This window comes from Lepisosteus oculatus, chromosome 21 (genome assembly GCF_040954835.1).
Source record: "Lepisosteus oculatus isolate fLepOcu1 chromosome 21, fLepOcu1.hap2, whole genome shotgun sequence".
NCBI classification, from domain to species: domain Eukaryota; kingdom Metazoa; phylum Chordata; class Actinopteri; order Semionotiformes; family Lepisosteidae; genus Lepisosteus; species Lepisosteus oculatus.
This window is the reverse complement of record NC_090716.1, coordinates 9,192,185-9,210,293: the sequence shown is the minus strand read 5'-3', so window position 1 is coordinate 9,210,293 and position 18,109 is coordinate 9,192,185.

Here is an 18,109-nt window from a genome sequence, read left to right as displayed (position 1 = left end):
CCATGTTTGAGTTCTGTTAATATCATTAAGTGGGTATTGAAGTGAGTTACTTCCAACCCCATAAATAATTTTTTAACGTATGTATTATGTCTTATCCTTATTTTTCATTCATTTAAATTTTATTTACGACTGTAAATCGGTACATTTACATTGGTATCGGTAGGTCTAATTCACCTGGAGTAGAAAACAGCTGAGGCATGAGGAAGGAGGTTGTATCAAGCAGGAGATCAGGAAATATGTTATAACTGAAGGATTACAAAAGGTTAAAAACAGGCTTTTAATGAGACCTTGTAATGATGAGAGGAATGTAATCCTGGCAAATCCTTGTTTTACAAGATTAGGTTTGCTGGTTGAGGGTTTAAAAATAAATATATAAAAATCCAATATTTAAAAATAATTATAAAAACTATAAAGGGCGTGAAAGTCCTCTCCTATTCTACAGTTATTGGGAACAATGAGAAGATTTGTGACAAAAAGAACACGTCAAGAAAAAAGTCAGTCTCCTTGATGCTCAATAAAAACACAGTTTTATGTACTGATTTGTCTAGGATTTTGCATACTCGTGTAATGACTGCGTAATAGTCGGTACCTTACTGTTTCTTCTGCTGTGGATGATCCCTGAAGATTAGAATCCGAAGAAGGTAGCTGAGATTGTTTGACCTTCATGTCAAGCCACCATCATCGTCAAATCCAGACAACGCAGAAAGAACAAACAAATCTAATTAGTCCTATTGTGAAGGCTGTGTTGCAATTATTTCCTGCCTGTGTCTGTTTGACATTAGATGACCTTCATTTAACCTTAATGAAAATTAGCTGTAATTCTCAGTGAGATGGTTCGGCTTGTTTAATGATCACTGTCTCTCCACGAAGGTAATAAAGTCAGATAAATGTGCAGTGCCTGTGACCTCATTCACCATCTTTATCATATACTGTGTAATATTGCTACTAATTACTCCAATCCGAACCAGTTTGGAATATTAAATTCTACTTTACATATGCAGACCGTTTTTGTTTGTTGTGTGGTACACCTGCTCTCACAGGATCTTTGAATAAAACTCACCAGAATCATGTTTGCAGGTTTTGTGGTCAGTTAGCTCTTTCTGCTCCTTTCTCCCACTGGTGCAGCACACAACAGGGACAGCTAGCAAGCAGACGGCTAGCCTGGAATGTTATGCTGGTTTTAAGTAACCATTACTTGATCAATTATCTTTCTCCAATTAGTCAGGCGACTGCAAATGGCAGGTCATTCAACATTGCACTCTGGATAATGTTGATAAGTCAAGAAACACCATCTTGTCTGCACCTACTGCCCTTTTACAGTTCTTTCATTTGGTCCACAAAAAAGCTATGTGAATTTTTTCAGGCTTTTTTCCCCCCACTGCATCTTGAAAAAGTATTAAAAATCAATATGGGTTATGTCTAATACAATACATAAAGTTTCTCAAATTAATCTAAAAATGACTGAATTCCTGAAAGGGAATGCAAATACCCGAGGACAGTTTTATTGGATTTATTTTTATAGATTAATCTGTGGTAATTACTTCATCCTCTTCTATAAGGATATACTGCATGGCTGCAACAATCTGCCTCCACATTGGTCTCTCTTTGGCTAGGCGTTGTGCCTCACATGCGGAGGCCTAACCATTGGGCTGTTGGCATGTGAGAGAGTGAAACACAGAGACGTTCTCCTCCAGCACACCTGCGGAGCCGAGTAATTTGACACACACAAGCTCAGCAGTGCCTGACAGGAGAGTCAGAGGTGCATTAGAGGAGCAGCACGTCTCTGACTGATGTCACTGCAAGGCTGCAGGGAGGCAAGTCACAGGAGTTGCTATCTGTGAAATAGCTTTACTTTATCTCAGCCTTACCTTTACAGTTGACTTAGTACTACAATTTATGTGCTGTTATATCTGCCCTTTAAAATGTTTGTATTATTGTTTCTATTCTTTCTTTTTGAATGTAGTAGTTTGCGTCATTCTTTTGGAAATCAAAACAATAGGATGGCTTTTGGCATGTAATAATAGATGGAAATCTTATCTGTGGAATTCACTGCCAAAATATATCCCCTCTGAACAGCAGTTGTAATATTAATTTGGTTGAAAGACATGGCGAAAGTTAAATATTGTTGGACAGTTGATGCAGTTTCTTTTTAACTATAATGATATCTTAGCCGGACAACAGACCCCTGGATTGGCAAGCTATTTTTGCTAGCTTGTACAAAGCCATTGCTCAAAAACAGTGCCTTTAATGAAGGAACATGATTAATATGGACTATAGTTGGTGCATATGGGAAATGAAAAATTGAGAATATGTCAAAACGTATAGTAATTTTACTAATAGTAATACATTTTAAAAAGAGACGCTTTTAATCAAATCGGATATCTAATGCTTTCTTGTGAAAACCATCTCACATTTATCAAAATAAAATGAAATCTAACATCTCTCAGAACACTCTTCAAGAGAATTATGCTGCAGCTGAAGTGGTTTTTACTGGGGCAAAATTGAAATACATAAAAATTATTTATGAGCTTTAACTGTGACTGCATTTGTAATTATACCTCTTCTGCACTTTGAGGTTTAATTTCAAACACTTACTTGGTCAGGTTGATAATAATTTTAATGTTAAAATAACTCGTTTTATTATTTAAAAATTTCATAGGACTTCTATACCTTATAGTAATAACTAGACATATGAACTTGAATACTGCAGTAACAGTATGGTTTCTTTAATCATTATTTTCATATTTATCATTATATATATTTATTTACAATACTTTAATATTTTGCAAAAAAAATAAAAATGCCATACAGATTTTACAGCTTCCACCAGCTATGAAATATGTTGAGTGTTAAAGCTTGTACTTTTTCATTAATGATGTATGTTTTTTGTGCTATATTTGTGCACAAAAGTAGTTCTGTGGGTATCTTTTAAGAAATGAGTCCCTTTCCATTTTCCACTTCTGTGGTTGTTTTGGCATCTCAAAGACACGGAAATCATTACAAGCCCCTCAGAAAAAATGTGATCAGCTGTTTGAAGCCTCCTTTAAGCTTCAGAATGAGAACAAAAAAAGCAATAGACGTTTCTCATAAAGAAAGCACTGTTTTATAAGGTGAAAGCGTGTCTGTGACACTTAATGTAATATCAAAGTTCTTCTATGAATAATGCTAACAGACATTCAGAAATTATTGAAAGATGACATCTGAGCTGAAGAAAGGTTACTGTTTGGAAGTTGTTCATTGTACTTGGTTCACAACTATTTCACTATCATAAATCGTGCTGCTGCACAATGCATAAACAGTTTTGATAAATTTCATGAGAAATGTGAGTCCTAAGATTTCATTGGAGTGTGTGTTATTTATTAGTGCCACATTGCTGTGCAAGCAGGGTTTCACTTAAAAATGATCATATATTACTATAGTCCCCTTCAGACTTCATGTTAAAAACTGTAAATAATGTCCTTAAGATGCATTGAACACAGGCACTGAGATGCACTTATTTTAGTACATATCCATGGACTCTAAATAAAAAATAAAGAACAGAAAGTGAAAAATGTTCAGCATCAACATGGAGATGTTTTCAGAAAACAGATAAGGATAAGATTAATTGACAAATAGGTACTAATTGCTGATTAGGATGATTCCTGAAGCAGGTAGCCAAAATGTTAATTGTCGTAGGATTGATAATACAAATATTCTGGGATCAGATTAGGAATATAAATGTTAGAATAATTTATAATTAATGCCTTTACAGATGAAAATATAGTTCATATACTGGTGTACTATATCTTAATTAATTCACTGAAATGTTATCTACTCAGGTTTGCTTTTGGATGTTGTGTTTGGTGCCTGTGTTCCTGACTCAGGTTTGCTCCTGTCGGCTGTGTTTGGTGCCTGTGTTCCTGAGTCAGGAGCTGCTTCAGAGGAACTGAATGTTGGCTTGTCAAAAGCAGGTTTGTAAGGATGACGGGAAAATCTGTATCTGCAGTATCTGAGTGGCCCAAGGAGCTGGAACTTTGCCCCTTTGGCATGACAGCTAAAAGACAGAAAAGTAAAACATAATTAAAAGACCTTCAGGTTTGAATAACCATTTCAAAGGCAGTTGAAGAGTTTTTTTGAGCCAATACAGTCATGAAAGCAATTGTGACCTGTCTCACTCCATATTTCCCACTACCTGCATACACTTAGTTAAACTGGATTTCCATTGAATTGTCACAGAAAGAATAAACAGGCTGTCACACTTTATTTGGCTGGTCTGTTTACGCTTCACCAATACTAAACTTATTCCAGGACTATTTAACGGCCAGTTATTGCTGTATAATGACAGCCTGCTGCATAAAAGGGGCTTTCAGTAAAGTTGGCACCACCATGTAGCTCATCTGTAAAGTTTTTGAACTGTTCAAACCAAAGCAGTCTCATTAGTAAGATATACTGGGTTTTTTCTGGGTCACTGACTTGTTTGTTCATCTTAAATCATGTTATTTCTTGTCAGGGTTGTCTGTTTTTGGAATGTGTTGACAGTGACAGTTGACTCAAAGGACACTGGGAAGTCATTTGCTAAGTTTTCGAAGCATGTTGACAGATGTGATTTTAAAATGAGCTGAGAAGGGAGAGGCATATCATTCCAGTTTATTGTTTGTTGTTTGTTGTTTAAGAAATGAACAGCACATGAAGAAATATCTCATGTGAGCTGCCTGCTAGTGAGTACCATACAAAGCTGTTGTTTAAGATCAATTTCACTTTCATTCCTACTATACATATGATATAAAGCGCTTGTTAGAAAGAGATGAATGAATAAATGTCATAATTGATAGCTTAAATTAGTACATTTTAATAACTTTTTTAATAAGAATTATTGAGATAGAATGCAGGCATGCTGAAAGAAGGACTTATGTGACTGTTTTGCAAAATCTTACCTTGTGTAGTGTGTTGAGTATAATCTAAAGACATATTGTTTCTATTTTTAAAAAGAACACTTTTTCATAGTGTTTTCATTTCAGATTATTGTACAAAACTATTTTCCCACTTGAAATAATTCATGTTCTTGGTTAATTCTTACGATTCCCCTTCTTACAATTGTATATCTGCTTTTAATGCAAGACTATAAAGAATGACATTTTGTGGAACTCCTGACCTCTCCCCTTACTCATTACTCTGTTTGCACTGCTTCCTGTAATGTGTCTTTTGCAATGTCTTGAAGTCAGTCTGTCAGTTTAAATAGCATTCTCTCTGTGCCCTGAGTTACATATTTCCCTTGCCTCACCCAGCCAGGAACTCTTGAGTCTGGGCCCACTTGACGTTGCCCACATGAAAACTAAGACCGTTTTTGTTTTTTTTAATGATTAAACACCAAAGCTGTGCGCTGCAGCCCATCCAAAAGAATTGTATAATGGTAGCATTGGGTAGCTATAATATTGGTTTTCTTTTACATATTATATATTAATATATGTATATTTACATACATATATATTTTAGGTGGGTAGCTGCGTCAGCATGCGTAGGCTGCAAAGGAACAAGTAATAGGTTTATTCCATGCTGAAAAAAAGAAGAAAAAGAAGAAAGAGAACACAACGTTTCGGCCGTGGAGCCTTCTTCAGGTGACACCTGAAGAAGGCTCCACGGCCGAAACGTTGTGTTCTCTTTCTTCTTTTTTTCAGCATGGAATAAACCTATTACTTGTTCCTTTACATATATATTTTGATGCTTTCTTTATAAGTTAGATTTATAGTTAAGAATTGCATAAAAAGAGATCTGTATAAAATACAATCAGGCAGAGTAAAACAATAAAAATGTAGTTTGTCTTTACAGTCAAGTCAGAAGCACTCTCATGCTGTAACTTCATACTCATAACTTTTGCCATTGTCATTAATATTATTAGAGTACTGTAATGCAAAATTACACTACAAAATAGTATTGTCAAAGTATACTGTGCAGGACTGCAGAGTAATGGGATGGTGCTGTTTCCCAGAATCGGCACCTGTCATGTCACTGGAATTTTTTTCAGCTGAGAACACACAGTAAATTATTCCAGGCAGCCCACGTGGAGGGATATGCACATGGGGCAGTGTGGAACAAGACTGAGGACGCACACAACATTTACATTAACCTGGATTTACAGGTGTGGAGTTCATGTAAAGGTAAAACAGGTATCAATGGGCTTTGCATGTGGGACAGTATCTGGACCATGTTAAGTCAAAGGCATTGTATGATCTCTTTAAAATGTTAAGTCTCTCTGTAAGTCTCCCTGGAACTTGCATTGCTTGAAGTTCTGCTTTCCAGCAGCCACAGACGGAGGGAAAATGAGACTCATCAGCTTGTAAGAAAATGCTACAGATTTGATGGGGTCACAGGCTGTTTACTTCGGTGACTTTTTAAAAACCATTTATTGAACTGCGGGTGGCAGAGCAGCTTGTCCTATAATTTATGTCAAAAAGCGGGGGGTGTTGTATTGTCTTTCACATTAGAGGCGCACTCTTTCTCAGTTTGATTATTTGGAGGGAAACAATGCCTTTGTTGTTAGAGCAGAAAACAACACAGAACTTTTTCACCAGGCAGGGTCCTAAAGATTGTAATTATAAATTTCATTCACGATTCATTATCCAGTTAACAAAGACAAATTACAGGTCGGAATATTTTTAAATAGTGTTAGGAATCACTAATGTTGTTTCATTCAATTATTTCTGCTCTGTTCAAAAACATCTAGCATGTGTGTTTTGTTCAATAACTGCTTATTCATCTCAGTCATGCTGGCCCAGAACCTGTCTCAGGTAGCATTAGGTGCAAGCCAGGACACACCTTGGAGGGGACACCAGTCCATACACAGACACACACACTAACACCAGGGCATTGTGAACCCACATCTATTACAGCGTGCTTAATGATTTAGCAATGTTCCAGCAAAACTGCTCACATTTATATGTCTAGAGCATCTGATGAGGTTTCTGTTGTGTTGTAAAGCACCTGTTTTTTATTAACAGCCCTGTCAGATGTACCCTATCTAGGGAAAATATTTTATCTTGTTTTCTGAATTATTGCAAAAAAAAAGCGAAGCATTAAACCACATTTTGCTGTTTTTTTTTCTTTTTCTCAAACATCCCTTTCCCTGGAAATGAAATCTATTGTACTTCAGCTGCCTCACTTTGGTATATCTCACATGAGACCACAGCGATGCAGTGGGAATCCGGTATCCTGGAATGGTTCCTTAATAATAATAATGTCTTTGCTTTCTGAAAAGTGGTCACTACCTTTGTCAATGTAGACATACTGAATGTAGGGAAATAAAAACGAAAAAACCCTGAAGTACATTAGAAATTCTCATCAAAAAGCAAACAAGTTAAACCTCCTAATTATCTCCAAATCTCCAATTTTGTATATACATAGGATCCCAGAATAGCTTGGGAACAATTTAATTTGTCGCATTTCAGTACAGTTGCCAGGGAAATGGCTAATGCTTATGTAACAGGAAGAAAATGATTATCATTAAAAAATATTCACAGGATTTCATTTCCCACATTGTAATTTTTCATGGCTATAAACAATTTCCATTCCATCTGCAGTAAGATATTTTATCTGTACATTACCACATCCGTTCCTGCATTAAGAAATTGAACTTGCCAAAGCAATAATTTTCTCTGGGTACAGAATAAATTATATCATACCATACACTTTTATTTTGGAAACATTTTAGTACAATGGCTACTATGGAATCTGAACACTTCCTCTGAATACTTGTCAATGCTCAATTAAAATATTTTTGCAGAGTGACTGGTACTATTGTTCTTTCTGCGGCCATACATGCTGATTCTATCCCACTAGCAGCTAACTCTATAAGCCCAGCTAGCAGTTCTGCTTGAGCTTTAAATTCTCAATATTGACAATCTTTTCTTCAAATCAGGTTTTTAATTTTGAAACCTGAAGCTTTCCTTGCAGCTCCCGCTGAAACGTGATATGATGAGAAGTGACAGGGATGCTGGCCGTTAATTCTCTTCCCAGTGTCTCTCTGCACACTCCTGAGTGCCATGGAGCAGTGATGTTCAGAGACCAGACGCAGTACAAGACTCCAATTAACCTTCGTGGGCCCATTTAAATAGAGTCGGTGTCTCCTGTTTCTGATGTATCAAATGGCCAAGATTATGTAGGAACATAAGCGACTATGTGATACATAGGAAGGAGTTTGTCCAGGCTAGCTGTGCAATTAGTACTATCTGTCACTTTAATGCAAGAACATAATGGAAAAGCTGTTCTGTTAGAATTATTATTTAGCTCTCCCTCATCTTTCTGTCCCCGGTTCCGGTCCCAACCCTAGATTTGTTGTTATAAAGTTATATGTACTGTGTTATTATTTAATCATCATCATCCTCATCACCCGTGGTACCAGTGGTCATTTAACTCGAAAATCGTGTGCGCTGTATTTCAGACTTCTGAACATCTGAAGGCACAGTTTATAACCTTTCTTTTGAATTCCCAGTTGGCTTTGTAGCTGTTGAGTTGTGAGCTAGAATCCTGTCAGGTGTGTTTATGGCAGAGCTAAATAATTCAATTTCTCGTCACGGCTCTCTCTGCAATTTCCACTAAATTCCATCTTATCACCCAGAGGCTGTTTACTGGTATGTTGACTAATGTTTTTCAGACACAGTTTCTGTGGAGTTTTAATAGCACCAATCAAACCTTCTTTTTACGACTTGAAACCCAGGAAAAAAATCATACAGAAAAGCTGATGTTCTGAATTTCAAGTACAACGTGCTTGTAGAAAGAAATCATTGCATATACAGTATGCATGGACAAATTAAGGACTTCGCATGCTCAAGGTTAACATCAGTATATGGCAGAACTGGAGCTTATGGGGGAAGTTTTTGGTAACAACGAACATGGTGTGTCTTACGTGTCTATTAACTGTAATTATCTTTTGTGTTATTTTTCTCGTTTTAAACATGGTGCTTCATTGTAAACCTGTCACGTTTCCGTGTTTAGGGAATAGGAATATTAATGATGATGCAATCTTGAGCAGTTTCAAGAATTTCAAACTCAAATCTCCCCCTTACCTTGTGATGGCGTTTAAGCTTTGATTTATGGGTCTCTGGAATTCCATGAGACCCTAGATGGTGCCTGCAATGCTGTTACTCTGGTGGACTCACGGCCCACACTAGAGGAAATGCAGCATGTTTCCCAATGTTCTTTCACTCTGGTTACTTTGCAGCCTTTAATTTTTGTTTCCTTGGTAACTAAATAGCCAGCAGAACTGACAAACAGAATGACTAACATTACATTATTCACCCCGTCACTACGGAAAGGAAATATTGTTGCCAGTACCCATTATCAGTGGTAGCCAAACAACTGAATTAATATTAGGCTGGAACTCTCATGGAGTAACTGCACATACATTTTATATGCAATTTGAAGTAAATGTTTAAACATAAAGCTGCTTTCAATAAGAAAATATTAAAAACTGAAAATGACTGTTGTCTCCTAACCAAATGTATTTTCATTTAGTAACTTTAATATAATGAAATGTTTCCATTAATTAAGAGAGATAAGTCTCTACAGTTTCATGTCTCAATTCATGTGACACAATATATAGGTACAGTACAATATACAAGTGCAGTAAGGTCATCCGAGTTTCCATTTTTAAGGATTATTTTAGTATAATCCTAGAAATGATCATTAATTATTTTTAAATTAATGATATTACTTAGCAGTAATTTAATATTCAAAATACAAAATGAAATGATACCAACAACCTAAATTGTGTTTGGCCAGACAATAGAGATTTTAATTAAAAAACTTTCCTGACCTTAAAAAAGAAAAAAAACATACATTTCCATTTCTGGTCATTTGAACCAGATACTCAGCTTTGACAAATGTCATGATGTCTCTCCTGTGCTTTTCCATACATTCTCCTCATTCTTCAGATTGGGGTTTGTGCTGAATAACTCCAATCATCTTAATGCACTGTTTCCTCCATGTTAATGCTTGCCAAGTGTTGTTCCCATTATACTCCAGAGAACATGCAGTTGAATTCTTTTAAGGTTGGTAACATACTGTATTTAATTCTTTTGCTGATGGTGCTCTGTCCTTCTGAAATTTATTTAAAAAAACATGAAACAGCTCGTAAAATTTTAGGATCAGATGGAAAACTAAGCCAAATGGTGCTGTTCTTTTTTACTAAAGATTATTTCATTGCTCTTGGGTGTACTGGCTGTGTCTTATTATATACAGTATAGAGTTTAATACAGAGAGTTTAATCCAGCAGAGTGAGTAGGATTCTACCAATATATCTATATGATATTGATGAAGATTTATATGTATCAGCAACTGCATATCTAACTTGAGATAAGTCAAGAACACACTAAACCAACTAGTCTGCATAGAATTTGTATGGAATAATTTGTATTATTCAGACGGTAAATTGATGGGGACTCCATCAGTTTCTCTCTTAAAAGGCAATCAAACATGCTTAATGTTAACTTAAATTATTATTGTCTAGGGAAATTAAATTTCAGATACAAAAAAATATAAACCTGGTACCCGTGTTTGGTGTTTATTATATGACCTCATCAGGCAAGCATAGTAGCTATGTCTCTACTGTGCAAGATTTACTAGGGTTTAGAAATCACAGACCATCTGTGGCTGGGGTAGCAATTCCGCTAATCCCTTGAGGAATGTAATGTAGTACAAATCTGTTAAACCACAGTCATATAAGAAATCATCAGTTGAAAAAAATAGGGGTCAGATTTTTGTTGCTACTTTTTTGGGTACAGTTTTTGCAGCTCTGCGTTTGGCAGGAATATAATTATTTTCCTAATTAAAAGGGAGATGCAATCGCTGTTTGGTGGCACAATTGGAAAACTACAGAGAACCTGTTTACCTTGTTTTGGCAGCTTTGATTACGCATTTCCATCTGCTGTGAGTTTTAGCCTTATCTAGCATGTTGATAAAAGTTTAATTCTTTGTCCTTTGAGATTCCAGCACATGCAGACACACCACGCTAATTTAAAGTCCTTGCACAAGCATTGTGTTCAGTACATAGCCCAATAAAGAAAGGATGTGCTTTACTGATGCATGTAATATTTAACTTGACACAATTGTGAAAATTCAGAAATGACATAGGGTTTGTCAGACTCCTTCGAGAAAGACCTTAATCTATCCTCTACAATGACCATGGAGTGATGACTTTTGAAAGCAGATGCAAAATGAGATGCTGAATATTGAATGGAAGGAAGCCAGATTAATTCAGTATTCAGCACTGTCTATGGCAGGCATTGCAAGGAACAGCTAAAATCATCATTGCACAGGAGTGTGATCCATTACAAGTTTTATGAACTGCATTGAGCAATAAAAACAAAATGTGTATCAAACAATTTTGACACAACAGCTATTCTAAAAACATTCACTCAAAATAAGGTTACAATGGTTCCTCAAACTAATATGCAAACTGGATTCAACTGCTAATGTGTGTTACATCTCGATATATTCCTGTATGTGGCAGTGTTTGCAATTTTTGTGTTTATTATGATTAAGGAGAAGTGAGTATGGTTGTTGTTCAATTTATTGTGCTTTTATATAACAAAACAGTTAGGTTCAACCTTAAACTGCAAAGGTTTTAAGGTTGGAATTTAAATTGTAGTGCTAGGTATAGACATTCACCCTTAAGAGCTTCTGGCTACAGTCTTTGCAAATTTTTAATCCTGATCTAAAATCCCCTGCTGAGTAGAGACAATATAATAAGTGTTGGATAAGTTTTTATACCCTAAGGAGGTCAGGAGGGAAAACAGAGACTGGAAATTAAGACTATATGTTATCATAAGCATCCTTTGCTTTTTCCAAAACATCCACAGGGTGTTTTAATACAGATGTTTTTTCTGTTCATCCCAGAAATTATTTAGCTTCAAGGCAATCATAACTGTTTTATATTCTCCCTATCCAGTTTTGTATGGTTATAAGGTTTCTTAATTTATCTGTATTATTTGGTTGTGATAAATTGTTAACTGACCAGAGACAGAAACAGTTAATTATATATACTATGTTTATTCTGTGGAATGAAGTTGTTGAAAATACTTTAAGCTCTCTGGTTACATAACTTATACTCACAAAAAGCTCTAAATAAATGTTCACTTGATTCTTCTGCATACAGAGTTTTGTCACCAACTTGAATTAATTTTGTTTATCTTTCATTTATTTGTTGCTGTTGTATCTGGTACAAATGACACAACTGTGCATCTTCAGCACCAAGAGATACAAGGGTGTGATTTATCAGAAAAGAAACCCAAGCTCTCGTTGAGTGTGATGCAGAAACTAAAGAGGATTGTGAACACAGTAATTGAATTCAGGTTCTTTTAATAATGCAGAAGAGGAAAATCATAATCTTCACAAAAGTGATGATATAAGGAGAACACTTCTTACAATAGCAGAGCTCATTAGCTCAGAATGTGCAGCATCGAAAAGCAGGAAGCTGGGTGAAACAGGTGCAGAAGAAGTGTTCACAGAAAAGGAGGGCAATTACAGTGGTATGCTCAGACAAGAGGTCTGCAAATTAATTCAAAACAAAAGCAAGCATCTTCCACTTTTACATGAAAGGTCTTTCCTTTCTTTAGTTCTTAAAGATCAGAATAATCGTATTGTTGCTTTTACCACTGAAACCTCCTCAAGGCTTAAACTGGAAGGTCTGAACAGAATCCAGTAGTTGTTAGTTTAAGGTTTTGAATTCAAATAGTATTGTCAAGGAATGCATAGTTCATTTTTTTTGCCATGGAAGTGATATGTGCAAATTGTCCATACTTAAATATTATGCAGTATCAATGTGATGAAATGAGATTTAGATTTACACAGAATGCATGCTGAATTTGGCCTTTTGCTACAAAATAGAGGGTGCATGCTTATTTCATACCCTTAATGTGAAATGAGAGTTGGTTCTCTGGATGTAACTAGGTATGAACAAATTGAACCACACTTATTATGCTGTACCAGGTTGCCAGATACTACATTCCCCCTGATAAATGATACAATGACCATTCCCTTAAGGGAAGCCCTTGTACAGATTCTGAAGCACAATTGGAAATAATAAAGGATGATCTGATGCATCAAGTGTTAAATGTGGCATGACCGGGTTGCAGACATGTTCAATACCCCTGTCCAGGAGACACCTGGGTCTTCTTGCTTTTGTTAATGATCTATTTTAGTCAATGGTTAATCGCTACTCCCCGTTTTGATGGAAAGAGGAAGTGAAAGAATGGGCACACCATGGCAACCACAGGAGGTATTGTCATGGTGGGGGCTGTTGAAGTCTCACCCAGGCTTCTCTTTGCTTAATGGGAATGGAGAAGATATGCTGAAGTCTGACAGACTGAGACATACGGTGTGTTTTTTCACTAATGTTAGCTGAAGGAGAAAAACGAGCTGTGTGTCAGATAGTGACATTGTAATCAACCTTTATCAGGTTTATTATCAGGTTGACGAAAGTGAATCCAAGGGACCTACTGTGCCCCTGTAGTGCTCCAGTTCAGTCAATCAGGTTTTGTGAAACTTCTGATGTGGAAGTGCAGTTAATAGATTTGCTCATCATTTTAAGTAATATGAGAAAGGAAGAATTTTGAATATTGGAAGCTACTGTTTTTTGTAAATGTTTGCTGTTGTAAATTGGTACAATGTCATTAGATTTTGTGTTGGTCAATCCAAAGAGAGCTAAGCAACAAACAATGTTTGTTTCTTAAACCTTTAGTCCAGTGGCTAGAGTACATTACAATATAGTGGTTGTGAAAATAATTATTATAGAATAATTATTCTCACTCAATAGCCACTTTTGGTTTTAATTTTACCTTGAATCTTAAATCTTATTCTGAATGTTGCCCCCTTTTGCAAGCATATTTCCTGATATCCTTATCCCAGTGTTTTTCCCCATGGCTCTTGCCCTTCCCTCTTAAATATTTAGGAGATCACAGTCACAGGCAACAAAGTGTGCTGCATTTCCAAAGAAGCTGTGTGGGAGGGGAATTCATAATCTTTCACACGCTTCTTCCTCCAGCCCTCATATGTCATTTAAATAATGCACCTGTTCTTAATGACTTCATTGATTCAGATTTTGATTTAATTGTTCTTAATTACAGCTCTTTCAAGCTTTTAGTCATTGAAAGGTTTGTGTTCCATGTAAATTCTGCAGGACCCTGGCTCTCTAGAACCAACAGTAATTATTGCATTTGAACTATTTCAAATCAAAGTTTCATCTCGCCTTAATGTGGCCAATAGACTTATAGTAGGTTTTCAATTACTCCAGGTCCCCCTGTTTATCTGAAGCTCTCTCTGCTAGCACATCAGCTCTTCACAAAAAGCTTGTTTCATGACTGTAAAGATTAACTGCTTCAGTTCAGTCCTTGGGAAATTTAACTTTCCACTTTTTTTGTTTTCAATAGGTACCAATGCTCAGTAGACAGAATATCTGCTGGTACATAAATTATTTTCTTGCAAATTAAAAAATAGTAAAAGTTTGCAGAAATCCATTACAGAGACAATTCAATCTGAGCAGAACAAAGCCTTGTAGAGGAAACTAACTGCATTATAGAGAGAATATACGGTAATGTTTAGAAATGTCTTCATTATCACAGCGAAACATGATGTCCTTGGATTCTAAATAAGACTTCTATAGGAAGCAGAGTCTCTTGGTTTAATATGTTATTTATTTACTTGTAAAATCAGATGTCTCTGTTCCCCAGTGGACGTCAGGGAGGTTTGTACGTTAACCATTGATTTTCTTTCTGGGTGATTAAAACAGCAACTGACATTATGATTAGGCTTTAATAAAATTCATAAGGCAAAGTGAGAAAATTCTCTAAGCTCTTTCTCCCTGGAGTCCTGTCTATCACATTTCACTTGACTTTGTGCATTCACTGTGTAATTAATTTAGCTGTGTATTTGCCTTAGGTAACAATTTTCAATTGCTTTGTATTTTCACAAAGTAACTATCCCCATATAATTAAATCTGTTGCAGTAGAAACAATGCAGAGTAGCTTTAGTGAAAAAAAGAACATGACCTCTTGGTCTTCTTGACATGCTTCGTATGGTGTCAGTATTGAATTGCATGTATTTAAATTGCTAATCAAGAGGCCTTTTTATCTATTTCAATTTATTTTGTGCGGCATCAAACAAAACAAAGGATGGGAAAAGCCAAGCCAGCAGAATGAGAGTGAGCTGCACAAGCAAAGTATGTCTTTATATATTGACCTCTATGCGGTAATTAGAGTGCCAAAGATGGAATCTGAAGCTGAAGCTCTGAAAATCTTAAGACGCCACGGCCAGTTGGTACAGACCCGAAACTTGTATGCCTACAACATTAACAGTATTTCTTTTTGAGAAAGCAAAGTTTCTGATTTTTCTTGAATCCATCAAAATAACATGCAAAGGGGAACTACTTCTGACTACCAATATCAGGCTTACCGACATCTTTACAGTCTGTGCCCCAGTTCCTATAGTTATGCAGTGACATTTTCTTATGTCCCAAATCTCTTTCTTCCATGCATTATTGAGCAGAAATGGTACTCATTCCCGTGATATATAGTATAGGTCAGTTTTAATGTAAAATTTAGCTTGGAAAGCAAGAAAAAAGATTTGGAGAGATTTCTGTGTTCATGTTTATGTCCTATTTTCTTGTATAACGCATTACCAGATTGTCAGGTACCTCTCTTCTTGTCATATTCCTTGCTATCAGGTAAGACAGAAAGTAGAAAAAATAGATCTAACAAATAGGTCTTTCCGCCTACCATATTTTCACCTGTGTGGATGGTTTTAGATTTGTAGATTAACATTGTGTTTCCTTCATATTTGCTTGAAGATTCAGTGCCCTAAACTAAGAGACTTTAAAAACTGAAAGTAAAAAAAAAAGCAAACGTGGCCAAAAAGAAAGCAAAAAGCAGTGTACTTTAATCAGTATCACAGACAGACAGCGTGCACGAGGAGGGGCTGTGAGAAAGCATATAAGGCTGTGAACAAAGAAAGATCTTAAATACAAAATAAAATAGTTCATCAGATGTGATCTACAACATATGTTCCTCTGTCTCATGCTGGCTGATTAAACACCACCATCTGCAGTAAGGTTATTGTTGTGGCTAATTGTAAAGGCCATCCTTGACTTGGCACATATCATGGGTGACAGTGCCATCATTTCTTATTCCTCACATCAGGAAGTAGAACAAAATAAGTTCTTATATTGCATAATACATTAAGATTCAGAACTCAGCTAAGAAAGATGAGAGCGAGATAGACCAAAAAGGCAGCAAATCAAGATTCTTTTTTTCCCCACGTCAAACAGCCTGAAAACCTTGGGGAAACAGCATTTATAGATATCATCTGCCATGAAATATGCATGATTAATTAACCTTCCTTTTGAAATCATTGGGGTCCTCCTCTTGCCTCTTTTCTCTTCTCCTTTCCAGTAATCTGGTAATCCCCAATGTTTAGATTTAAGAGAAAAAATAACTAGATCCAGAGCAGATTTAAAAAAAAAATTCATTAATGAAATCCGCATGTACATGATGATAAGGGAAAGTAGGCCACTCTGATGGGTTTAGAAAGAGATTAATGGTTCGTTCGGCTGGTTAACACGTAGGTTGATGTTTAAAATAAAATCCCAATTGGAGCAAAAGGTTCCGGACCACAAAATTTGTCCTAAGCTGCTCAAGGGCTATGAATTGGATAAAAAAATACAACAAACGTTAAAAATGCAGGTTGGTCAAAAAACTTGCATATTTCTTTGGGTTCTTTTAATTCATTCTGAATTATGGCTAAATGTACTACATTTATTTGATAAAACAAATACATCTGCTCTCAATGTGTTATAGTTTTTCTAACTGAAAATGATCATTTGAAGATTGAAGAAACTCTCCTTGTTTAAAGTGCATATAGACTATAGACTACTATGGGAGTATTTGTCACTGAAATAACATGACTCTTTCAATACACTTGGCTTACACATGGCAAGCTTTACAACGGATGACTTTTGACTTGGTTTCTGTTGCCTTGGTAAGACATAGTGCAGATGATCAAGGTCCTTAACTGTCCAGTGTCTTTAGTACCTAAATCTCAAATGAGAAAAGATTTGAAAATCATATTTCTTGATTTGACCATGATCTTTCATTTTCCTCACACAATTAGGAATTTTCTGTATATATTCATCAGTTATATAAAGCAGACGTGCGTTTCCTGGAACACTTTGTACTGTATATCAGCACAAATCCTTGGCATCTGTTTACCTGAAACACGGTAAACCTCCCTCTTCTTATTCTTCTCAGTATCTTTTCCAAGCAAGATTTTCATTTTAACAGCTGGCCCTCATAGCTAAGGGGTCTTGAGGTATTTCTCCAGGGAGTCTGGGAGGAATTCAACCTGAGTTTGCTAAGCACTGTGATTGAAATAAAAAAGGGCATATTTGTCAAGCTCTGTAGGTTCTTAACCCTTCATCTCCCTCAATCAGATGCACAAATGAGCTGATTCACCTGTCTTTATGTGCAAGCTATCAAAAATGTTTGCCCTAGGGAGAGCCGTCCTTCGATCCTCATTTATTCTGTTCACAATGTAAACTGAAAAACATTATGTTCTGTGCAGATTCATTAATATTGTCCAATTTATAGAAACTACAACATTTTGACCTGGACATACATTTTCACTCAGTTCATGGATATCCATTGCATCAGCAGCACAGCCCTGCGCTGGAAGTAAAAATATAACTCTATTTTCTTTATTCTTCTATTTCAGCGTTGAAAAGCACTGCGTTGCCAATTTGTTACATTTAAGTGAAAATCCTGGACCCCAGTTTAGATCTAAAATCAAACTGAAATAAAACATGATTATAAATAATGCTTATATTTTTAAAAAATGTTAGTGCTTGAGACGTCCCTGAGGAGGACCTGTGGTCCCCAGACTCCTGATTAAAAAGCCCAGCACTACTAGTTGTGACCTATTTTCAATAAAGTAGTGGAATCCTATTTTTGAATATTTAAGCTGTGAAAATGAACTTAACTTATTTAATTAATTGAAATACAAAAGTCCAATGTGTAGAGCTGTTTCCGTACAGGATGGTATTTTTTATTTCTGTTCAGTGTGTTAAAAAGCTTATCCGACAATGTACTTT